This window comes from Nicotiana tabacum, chromosome 18 (genome assembly GCF_000715075.1).
Source record: "Nicotiana tabacum cultivar K326 chromosome 18, ASM71507v2, whole genome shotgun sequence".
NCBI classification, from domain to species: domain Eukaryota; kingdom Viridiplantae; phylum Streptophyta; class Magnoliopsida; order Solanales; family Solanaceae; genus Nicotiana; species Nicotiana tabacum.
The window spans coordinates 132032612-132043464 of NC_134097.1; positions in this window are offsets into that span (position 1 = coordinate 132032612).

Sequence of the window (10853 nt, forward strand, 5' to 3'; positions counted from 1 at the left end):
TGGAGAACTTAGAATGCTAAATGCCTCATTTTATTGATAAAAAGTAGACGAATCCCAAATTGACCCTAAATAACAGGAAATAAAGTCACTAATGGCCATTGGCCTTATTACATTTCTTAAAGCAAAAGAAAAACTCCTATCTATTTAGTCCTGGAAGTACCTTCCCCAGACTCGGCATCTTTGGATCCATCGAACAGCTTCACCAACTCGCAAAGTCCCAGGAATAGATAGGCTCTGGCTAGGTGTCCGCCCTCGTTTCTTTCAGCATTCTAGCAATCCTCGATTCTTTTGAGAAATTTCCTTTCTAGCTCTACTAAACCCCGCTCCAAGTATCCCAGTCGCTTGTTGGCACTGACAGCCATGTCTTTCCACTCTACAATCAGCTTTTGGTGGGCTTCTTGTATCTCACGGTGCTCGCTTTCACATTCCCGAATCCTCTTGCACAGTTGATTGTATTTGACCTGTGACTCGGCCTTTTCGTCTATGATTCTGTGACCTCGAACAAAACTAGGTTGACCCAGACCATTATGATTATCCTCCAGCCAGCCTGAATAGTATGGAGTACAACCAACATGGTATCTGTCTGGCTCGATAGTATCTCTTCCCATGATGATCTTGCAATGCCACATATGTTGAGCTTGGCACTTATAAGGGCTATCATCAGCTTGGAAGTCAACCCGGAAGTGACTCATCTTGTCGACCCTTGGTATAACCTGCTTCCTACCAGCCTGTCTCATAACTCGGAGAGGGACATAAGGGTAGGTTCCTCTCAGACCGATTAATATCATAAACGGCACATCCTTGGATCGGGCGATGAACTCCTCAGTAGGGAACCACTCGAACATCCATTGTACCTGGTCCTCAATAAGGTTATCAAATAACTCTACCCATCCTATGGCATCTTCTGGCTGGGTGAACATGTTCGGCATATAGTTCATTCGCTTCAGATGATAGAAAGCAATATGATCGTCCCAGTCTGTTCATTGACTTTCCTGTCGGTATTCACCCCTTTGGAGATGCTCCATGAGCCATAGCTAAAGTACCAAATTGCAGCCCTTTAAGCGTTCGGCTCCTCGTTGACACTTCTCCAAGGCTCGGTAGATCTCCACAATAATCATGGGCACAATGTTGCATGGTTGCCCGCTAATTCCCTCCATTAGAGTTTTGGTTACCATAGCTAGTCTGGTGTGGATCTTTGCTTTCTTCATTTGAAATACTATCATCCCCAGGAAGCAAAACACGAAAACAAAGACCCTTCGGTGAATATGCCTCAATGATGTGAGGGCGAACTCATCCGGATAAGTACGGTAAGATTTGTTGTGACTGTAACTCTCGTACAAATAATCAAAGGGAACATACGACTCTTTCAAGAATGTCAAGTCTGGATTCTTCTTTAGACCCATCATTTTGAGGAAACCTCTTCCCTTGCGGTTTTCTGGCATTAACAAACCCAGAGTTTCCCATAGTATACCAGCTAATCCTACTATTTCTTCTAGCAAGGGTGTCATTTCAATGTCCCCAAAGCGGAATACAGCCCTCTCACAGTCCCAGAACGAAGTAGCAGCTTCTATGATCTCGTTGTTGGGTTGAATCTCCTGAAGAGAAGGTAGATTGCCCAGATGTTTCCGGACAAGAGTCTGATCACTGGAATGAAGATCCTCCCACCAGCTTAGCAATTTGGGTGGATGTTGGTGATCATGCCGAATCTGGGGACTTCGTGCCTCATATTTCTGCAATACGAAAGGGTTAGGCCCTTACCCCCACCAGACTCGACTATTAAATATCAATAATTGGCATAAAAATATTTAGTTCTCCAAATAAATGCACAGAACGTGATGGTGTCTGTTTAGGTTTTAGGGAAACCCAGTGGACTTTGGACAAGGCTATCTTAAAGAGTCATTATGTGGACAACATAACTGACTCGGCTAGGTTTGACCATGATGCATGCACAGTTAAATAGAGTAAGGTTTCTATGGGGATTTAGACTGGTACCCTTGAGTGTACAACTCAAGGGTGAAAGGCATGGAACTGTCGACTACACCGTTAATCGACTGGTTTTACCGCAAATACGCCTTTTCCGAATTTAAAGGGGTGATAATATCGGAAGAGAGCAACCACTCATTATAAGTATTGCTATGGTATTTTGTTTGGCACGAGTGGAATATGATGTTGAGCATGATTATGCAATAATTAAAGCAGGATGCCACGTATTTGCACGTTAGGGAAGCAGTAAATACAACAGTTTTTCATAATTTAAAGCGGTAGTAAAGGAAAGCAGGAAAGGAAAGTAATAAGGGAAAGAAACAAAAAGACAAGTCAGTTTTGCAATCAAAAACAAAAAATTGAATTCTTGAAAGAAATAAACAGATAGTTGCGCATAAAGAAGCATAAATTCACAATAATAGTCTGAAATGGTAAAAGCATAAGAATCCCCAGCAGAGTCGTCACGCTATCGCGCCCCCTTTTTCTCGAGCGAAATCAGGTTTATGATATTTGGGAGGATAACTCATTCCCTTTTGGGAATTTGGGTTTGAATTGAAGAGTCGCCAACTAATGATTAAGGTGCATTAGGTCACCAAGAGGGTTTGATTTTGAGTAACCAGAGATTGGGTAAGGGCTTAAAATTATTCCAAGGGGAAGATGTTAGGCACCCCTTAGAATCCACTAGTGTGGTTCCCGGCCAGACTAGTATTGTGAACTTAGGTGCAAGTAACGTGTAGGAAAATAAAACTTTGAATAAGAGGGGATTTTCACATAATGTTTACAAACAAAATTGGAAAGAATTAAAAGGAAGCTGATTTTCTTAAAAGAAATAGTTTGACATCTTTAGAAGAAATAAAGAAACGAAGGGAAAGGGGGTCCTGGGTTTATTAATAATATGGATCACCCCACACAATGCCCGGTAATCACTCCTCAATGAGGGGCTACACGTGACATTATCGCACGGTCATCATATCCATATCTACCCTTCCCACCCCGTTAAGGTATTAAAGCTTGAAATGGTCTCGATTACTTATTACATACTATTACCCATCCCAATCCTAGCAGTCCGGAGGCATTTAGGACTACTAATACTAAGAGGGAGGGATATTAGGCTTATTTGTAGTTTCAAAGGCAAAATTCTAAGGCAACATACAAAAAACATGTATAGCAAGTTGGGGAAAGCACATAACAAGGCTCAGATATACCTCCTTGAGCAAAGAAATCACATAATTGGCATGACTTTGACATACTATTTATGGTCTAATAAAGAACTTAAATGTTGAGGCAGACTGATTGATTACATAATTCAGATAAGAAGCCTGAATCAGGCCTGCCTGCTGGTTGTAGTTAATAGCACAGATTCAGTTTACAACTATTACCCTAAGGCTTTCCTAAGCGTTAGGACAAAGGTCCTATAAGCATGATTCGAAAGACAGTAAAACTTGAAATGAATTATTTGAAACCCTATATGCATACTCGTTAAACTGGCTAAGTGAGAGACTCAAATTATTAAAAGAAAGGCGGAATTTAAACAAATTGATTATAAGCTCTGTAACTGACAGTATCTATTGTTAATAATATATATATATATATATAACATTAAGGGAGGCGAATTAGATTCAATTAGAAACTCCTATAGGCATGATTTCTAGGCGTTACTAATTTTAAAACCTTGTAGATGTAGTATAAAAATGCAGAAGACTCGTCTTAAACCTATGAACATGATATCTAGATGTTGAATTCTATTTAAGACATGATACCTAAGTGCAATTGAATGTTTAAGTCATATGAGCATGGTATCTAGCTGCAGAAATTTAATTAAGACCTATGAACATGATTTCTATATGAGAAAATGGATATATAGGATTCAGAAAGACTTATAGGCATATTTTCTATATGCATATGCAGAATTCAGATTGACTTATAGGCGTGGTATCTATGCAGAATTCAAAATTCCTATAGATAGGGTATCTATGTGAGAATGCAGAATTCAGAATTCATATAAACATGGTATATACCCTTTTTGCATACATAATTACCGGCCCTTTTCACTAATCAGCCCCAAATGTTTATTACAAAATTATTACAGCCTAGAATAAAGTAAAAGAATACATTAGAAATTAAAAGTACAACCAAGGAGAGCCTAATTCAGACTTCATGTCTGAAATATGAGGTAAACAAATTCCAAGATATTCATGATCCAAAGCCTTTCTCCCATTTGAGTGTGTCAGAATTCCCTAAGAGTCTCAAATTAACTTTGGGCAGTGCTCACACCCAAACGTATTACCAAATTAAAACAAGTGCAGTGTGGAAAGGCCAGGCCTCAAGTGTCCAAGTTCAGAGGGAACTCAAGGTCCCAAAGCAAGGCTCACAAGAGGGGGCGGAACTTAAAGACTAAGAGAGAGCGCAAGTGCAGGAACAGAATTCTGAGAGGGGGAAAGGGGAAGGGAAACTATTACAAATAAGTACTCATAGGGGTTCAGGGGAATGGGGAGATTGTAAAGAGGCAAGGGCAGGCTGTGGGCATACCCAACAATGGAGAATGCTAGCACACCCATAAGCCTATTAGAACACACTATTTAGAGGCTAGGATCCCAAGGGATCAAATTTAATTCATGGACAATAATTTGCATATTGCCATGCCTTAAACCGTAGCTCAAACACATAGGGGGCAGGGGTTTGGGATTCATAATAGAAACAGGCAGAAAGAAATCAGCATACTAATTTAAGTGTTGAACTATACAGAAACAGTAAGTAGACATGGGTACAAAAGCAGTAAATAAACACATTGTCGTGGTGCTAAAGCTTAAATCAGGACATACCAGTTTTAAAGAAACAAATAGAGAAAAGCAGCAGGTCTTGTAAACATGCCACAATGCATACAAGAAGAGAGAATAATATGGCGTATAAGTGAGAGTTCAGAAAGACTATGAATGAGTGATCCCTTCTTTTGTGTCAATGAAAGAATCATGTATTTATAGTGTGAAAAACAGACAGAAATAAGGTAAGAAAACAGTTAAGGAACTGAATATCAATTAAAAATCAATCACACAAGACTTCCTTTAATTAAGGAACTCAGATTCAAATGGGAAAACTATTTAGGGGAGAAATAAAATAAGCATCTTATGCAAAGCATGCAATTAGGGGTAAATACATAAAAAGTTACTTAAGGGAAGAATTTTGAAATACCCGGTTACATAAATGAGGTAAGAAAAATCAATTAGTAGCCAGTAAATCAAGGATCAAAGATTTTGGTAATCAATGGTCCATGAATGAACCGAGTCAGAAAAGTTAAGGAATGTCAAGTAACTTAAATTGAGTCATAGGAAAATCAGCAAATAAGGAAAGAAATCAATCAAACCTATACAGAAGGAAGTCTGAAACTAATCAAGATTTGAAAGCCATTTTAGAGGGGAAGTCCAGCACATATAAAGAGAATACAAACATGGTAAGCTGAAAGAAGATGTCGTGTCTTTGCAAAATCAGTAGATAATAGACTACAGGAGCATGGCTGTCATATATGTTAGGAATGTAGAAGAGAAGTAACATCTAGTAGCATACAAAAATCCAGTGTAAAAGACCTTAGAAGAGTTTAGCAAAAGTCAGAATCATATGAAAAACAAGGACTTAAAAACTCAGTTCAGAGACTCGAAAAAGTTCAGGTTTCTTTTGAAATAAAACCAGTTCAAGCAAATCAAATAGCCAATGGTTTCCAAACTTGGAACAAACCCCCCCAAATTCTAGGGTTTCTACCATCAATCGAGTGTAGAGATGAGAGGGCAAGTAATTAAGTCGAAACAGGTTCAGAGGTCTCAAAAAAGAAATGAAACCTTTAACATGTTCCTTCGGCAACAGAAACTCATGAGAAACATGGCAGAAGAGTAACATGCGAAACACAGTAGAAACGCTCAAAGAAAACATAGTAGAAAAAACTAATACACATCATAGTAGAAGAAAACTAATCAAAACACGGTAGAGAAAACCTAGTAGAAGAAACATAGTAGAAGAAACTAATGCGAAACATAGTAGAAGAAAACTAATCAGAACATAGTAGAGGAAACTTAATAAGAAACACACAAGAACATAGTAAAAAATACAGTAGAAGAAACACACGAAAGAAAGAGAAAATCGGAGAAACATCTAAATAACTCAGAAAACCCTAGATCAAAAAAAAATGGTTTTGAAAGAATAGTTTTTTTTAAAGGAAATCGTTTAACAACTTTAGGGAAAGCATAAATCTGGAATAAATCTAAAGAGATCAGAAAAGCCTCAAAAGCTAGGGTGTTCAGAGGAACCCAAACGATGAGAAAGGCTTGGATCTAAGCAAGAGGAGTCGAGGCCAGGCTCGAAATAGGCATGGCTTACTGGAGCAGGCCGGAGATGGCCATGGAACTTGAGTCAACAGAAGTATGGACCCAACTCTTCGTGGTCGACTCATGAAGCTCCAGTAACCAAACGCGAGGAGCCATAGGTGGCTTGGTGGGTGGTGAAACCACCATGGATTCAGGTCAAAAGGTGGCCGAAGAAGATGAAGGGAACTCATCAGAGAGGAGGTGAAAGGGGGAAGGTTCTAAAGAGAACCAGAGGTAGAGAGATAGAGACGAGTGAGGAAATGAGGGGTATTGGGGGGGTCGTTTGGAATTAAAATGGTAAGAACGAGTGAGGGCCGTTGATCTTTTAGAAAAGATCAACGACCAGGATTTAATAAGGCTTTGGGTCGGGTAGAGGTAATTGGGGCCTGGGTCGGGTTTTAATTGAAGTTGGGCTGGAAATTGGGGGTCCAATTTAGGGTCAGATTTAGGCTAAAATTGAAACGAATTGGGTTATTATTTAAATAGCCAATTTTTCACTTTTAAAATTATAAAAAGTATTAAATTAATTTCTAGGAGTAAATTAAAGGTACTTAAATGATTAATAATATATAATGATGAAAATAAAAATACTGGAGTCAATTTTATAATTATAAACACAATTATATCTTGAAATAGGCTAATATTGCAATTATATGCAATTTAGCTTTAAAATACTAAATAAATTTGTAAAAATATGCAAAAATTACGTTAGCTATATCTTAGTATAAATATGAGAATCTAATAAGTGAATCACCAAAATGATAATTTTGGGGACAATTATAGGGTTTTTCTTGATAGAATAGGGTAGTAAATTGATTTAAAAAATCTTTGAAAAACTAAGGGAAAATAATTGGACCTTGGGACATACTTATATATGCACATGCATGCTATATTGAAAGGTATTTTGCATATAAAAAATATAGGGAAAATTGGGTATCAACAATATCCCGGGGTTTCAAGAGAAGGAGGTCGCGACCGAACTCTCAACCTCGGGGCTCGTTGAAGCCCGACTCAGAGGAAACCAAGGACAAAGCTAGGACAGAGGAAGAAGCCCTCTAGGAACATGGCTACACCTAACAAACGCGGCCTACCCAGAGCCTACGCTGAAGCATCACGTCAGGCCATCCCATCATCGTACTTTGTAGCTAACCCCACATACTTGTAGCCGAGCCTTCCCCTCTATATAGAGGGGGGCTCGCTCCATCATGTAAACGGTTGATGTTGCTCCATTTCTCCCAAGTGCAATAATATATCTCTCTCTCTCCCTTTTCTTCTAAGACATTCATTTTCGTTGGCCCGAGGCCACTTCGCATTTATTGTTTTCTTACTTGTTCTTCACCATCCAGCTATACATTGGCCATAAAGAGCCTTATTCAATCGTATTACTGCTTGTTATCCCCTTCCTGACTGCCCCCAATAGTTCGAACTCGGCCCGAGTTTAGCCCCGAGGCCTCCATCGACGACCTATTCTGCATCCGGCTAACAGGCCCCTTCGGTTTGCTTAATGCCTCGATTTAGTTCATATTTTATCGTTATACCGCGTATTCTTAAAACAAACTGCCTTAATAACTAGCTAGAGAATAGATCTCGTATTTTTAGAATCCTATTTACAAATTTAATTGTTGTTACCATTTTCATGGTAAACAGATTGGCGCTCACCGTGGGGCTAAAATAATAGAGATTATTTTCTTGCTAGTTTCGTCACCCAAACGCACGTTATCTTTCACACTTTTCTTGTCCAAGATCTTTTGATTTCAGGTTAATGTCTGGTTCGGTAAGCAAAATCGAGAACGACTACCCCGAGAACCACGGCAGAGCAGTATAGTTGTTCCAACAGTTGACGCGACACCACAGGACCCTGATAACGCATCTGGGTCAATTCAAGCAGACACGGGCTTGCGAGGCGCGCAACAAGTCGACGAAGCCTCGCGCACCGATGATAGCATACAGCTCGCTAACCAACAGAAAGCTCAAAAAACCCCGGCCCGGGAAGAACAGGAAGTTAATCTCTATGATATTTTGAAATGTTGCAGGCTCAACAGTCAGCTATCGCTCAGCTGCAGAGTCACCCGGGGACTCCCGGAACAATAGCAACGGAGACATCCCCTTACGATGAGCCAACACTGGAGAGGTTAAGTGGCGATGAGTCAGTAACTGACCCTGCCACAGTGAGGATGCTCGGGAACACCTTCGAAGGGATCAAATCAGGTTCGTGGAAGCTCCTACAACAACCGACTCCCGGGGGAATAGCCCTGGAACCCGCTCCGCAGAAACCCGGAACGCCAGAACTCCCTAAGTGCGATAGGACTTCGGATCCCTACGGGCGCACCACTACCCGCGCATGCTCATTGGAAGGCAGCGACCCCCAAAATGATGAGTTCGAGCCCGTCTCTTTGAGGAATCACGAAGAAACTCTTCCGAAAGAAACCATGATGCAGCACCACCGCCTGGCACCTGGCCTCACAGACTCACTCGCCATGCCAGCATGGTCTTCCACGGAAGCACGCGCCTATACCGTCAAAACAGTGCCGAAAAGGCCCGACACACCTAAGGCCGAACAAAGAAGAAATGAAATGCTGCGAAAAGCCGCACCCCGTTCCCCGTTCCCCGATAGGACGAACGAGACCGCTCCCAGTTTTGAGTGGTTGGACAGCACAGGCCTTCGTCCGAAGCCTAAACGAAGCATGCCCGACAACTCTAGGACATTTCAAGCAAAGCCAGATCAGGTACCCAGTCAAGGACTGGGTGGATGACTGCACCCAGTGTCAGCCACGAATCAGAGCCGCGGGAAACCGTCCGGGATCCTCCTCGGGCTCGGTATATCCAAGCAGAATCCCGACAAAGAAGCTGATGCGAAGCAGATAGAGGTATCACCCACGCACAGCGAATGAAAGGAATGACCTGAGGTGCAACCTACCTCACAACAATAAGGAGATGGCCTGAGGGCAGCATCCTCGAGGAACCTCCAATGGAACCAGATTCAACAAGGCACAGCTGGTAAGGAAACCCCACCCAGCTGGGCGCGATTTCAGCATCACTACACCAAACATAGCGATCCCCATAAGCGAAGCCGGGGATGCCGGACGGCCCAGACCCACTCGACCAAGACCCTTGCAAAAGAAATACGGCTCGGCGTAGGGATCGTAGAGCGCACGAGGTCGCCAGCTCGAAAGAGCGACGACTGTGCTATTCGACGGAGATCGCCATCAAGTATCGTTGAGCGGTTAGGGAGGAAGAAGACTAGGAAAAATAAAGCCGACAAGCCACAGCGTATCGCCACGATGGTAAAAGGTCGGCGGAATCCTTCAAAGGTCCATAAAATGTAGAAGAAAAGTATTCACCGCCAGGGAAAGACGGATCCGGCAAATATACCCAAAGAATACCCCTACATCCAAAGTAAGGGACGCCGAGACTTCGCCTTAGCCTCGTATTAACGCGTTGGTAAGAACCCACCCCCTTTTTTCTCATTTATATTATTAAAAATGAAGCATGTCCGTGACTGCAGATGGTTCGACCAATTTGCTGATGGCGCTGGGCCCAAGCCGATAGGGCAGTCCAGACCAACGAACCAAATCACTCTCACACCTCGAATTTTTGGTGGATTTCAGATGCCAGACGCCACGACAATCAGGAAGGTCGCTCCCTCTATACAGCCCGCTTGAGCTCGAACTAAACCGCCGAGCCCGCAAAACGCGAATGTTTTATTCAAATGACAACGGGTACGCTACCGGAGGCAATTTCAACCCCACTCCGCCAAAAGAATGGAATTCCCCAGCAAAGGTAGGACTAAAGCATTCGACAAAAAGCTGAAGGCAACGGGAGGAAGTCCTTTACCATATGACCGGTCGCCGGCGTCGACTTCTCTACCCTCTAAGGGATCAAAGGGTAAGCGGAACCGCATATTTATCTAAGCCTAGTGAAACGCGGCGGAAGGCTACATTGAAACTCGCACCTCAAAATGGCAGGAAAGGACGAAGCCTCGAAAACATTGCCTACACACCCCCGCAGCAGGGGAGGGTTACTTTGCTCCTTTATTATTCCTTTCCTTTTTACTAACCTACACGCAGGCGGCCGACCAAGGCATTCAGAAATTCTAAACTACATTCGGAAATCCGAGGTCTCTACGGGACCCGCAAAGCTCTCTATCCTCGATCGGGTTTCCAGCCCAAAGGGGGGTCCCGCCAGCAAGGTTATTAGTAGAGCAGCACACCCTCCATAAGAGGACATGACGAGATTGTTGGCCTTCCATCTATAGTCAGGCGACGTACGATGGTTTTCTCTTAAAGGGCATCGCCCCCTCGGAAGGGCCAATAAATGGCAGGCTGGATCTCGAAATGGAACCATATAAGCAGAACCAAATGATCGGAGGGGCAGAGCCTGTGCGGGCTGAGCTCGCAACAACGAGACAATATGTATTTATAGCATATACTTATGCCAAGCAATAAAGAATACCCCCTTTTGACATTTCTTATTTCGGGAAAGGTGCTCTCAAATATGCTCGCAACAAATATTTCTCCA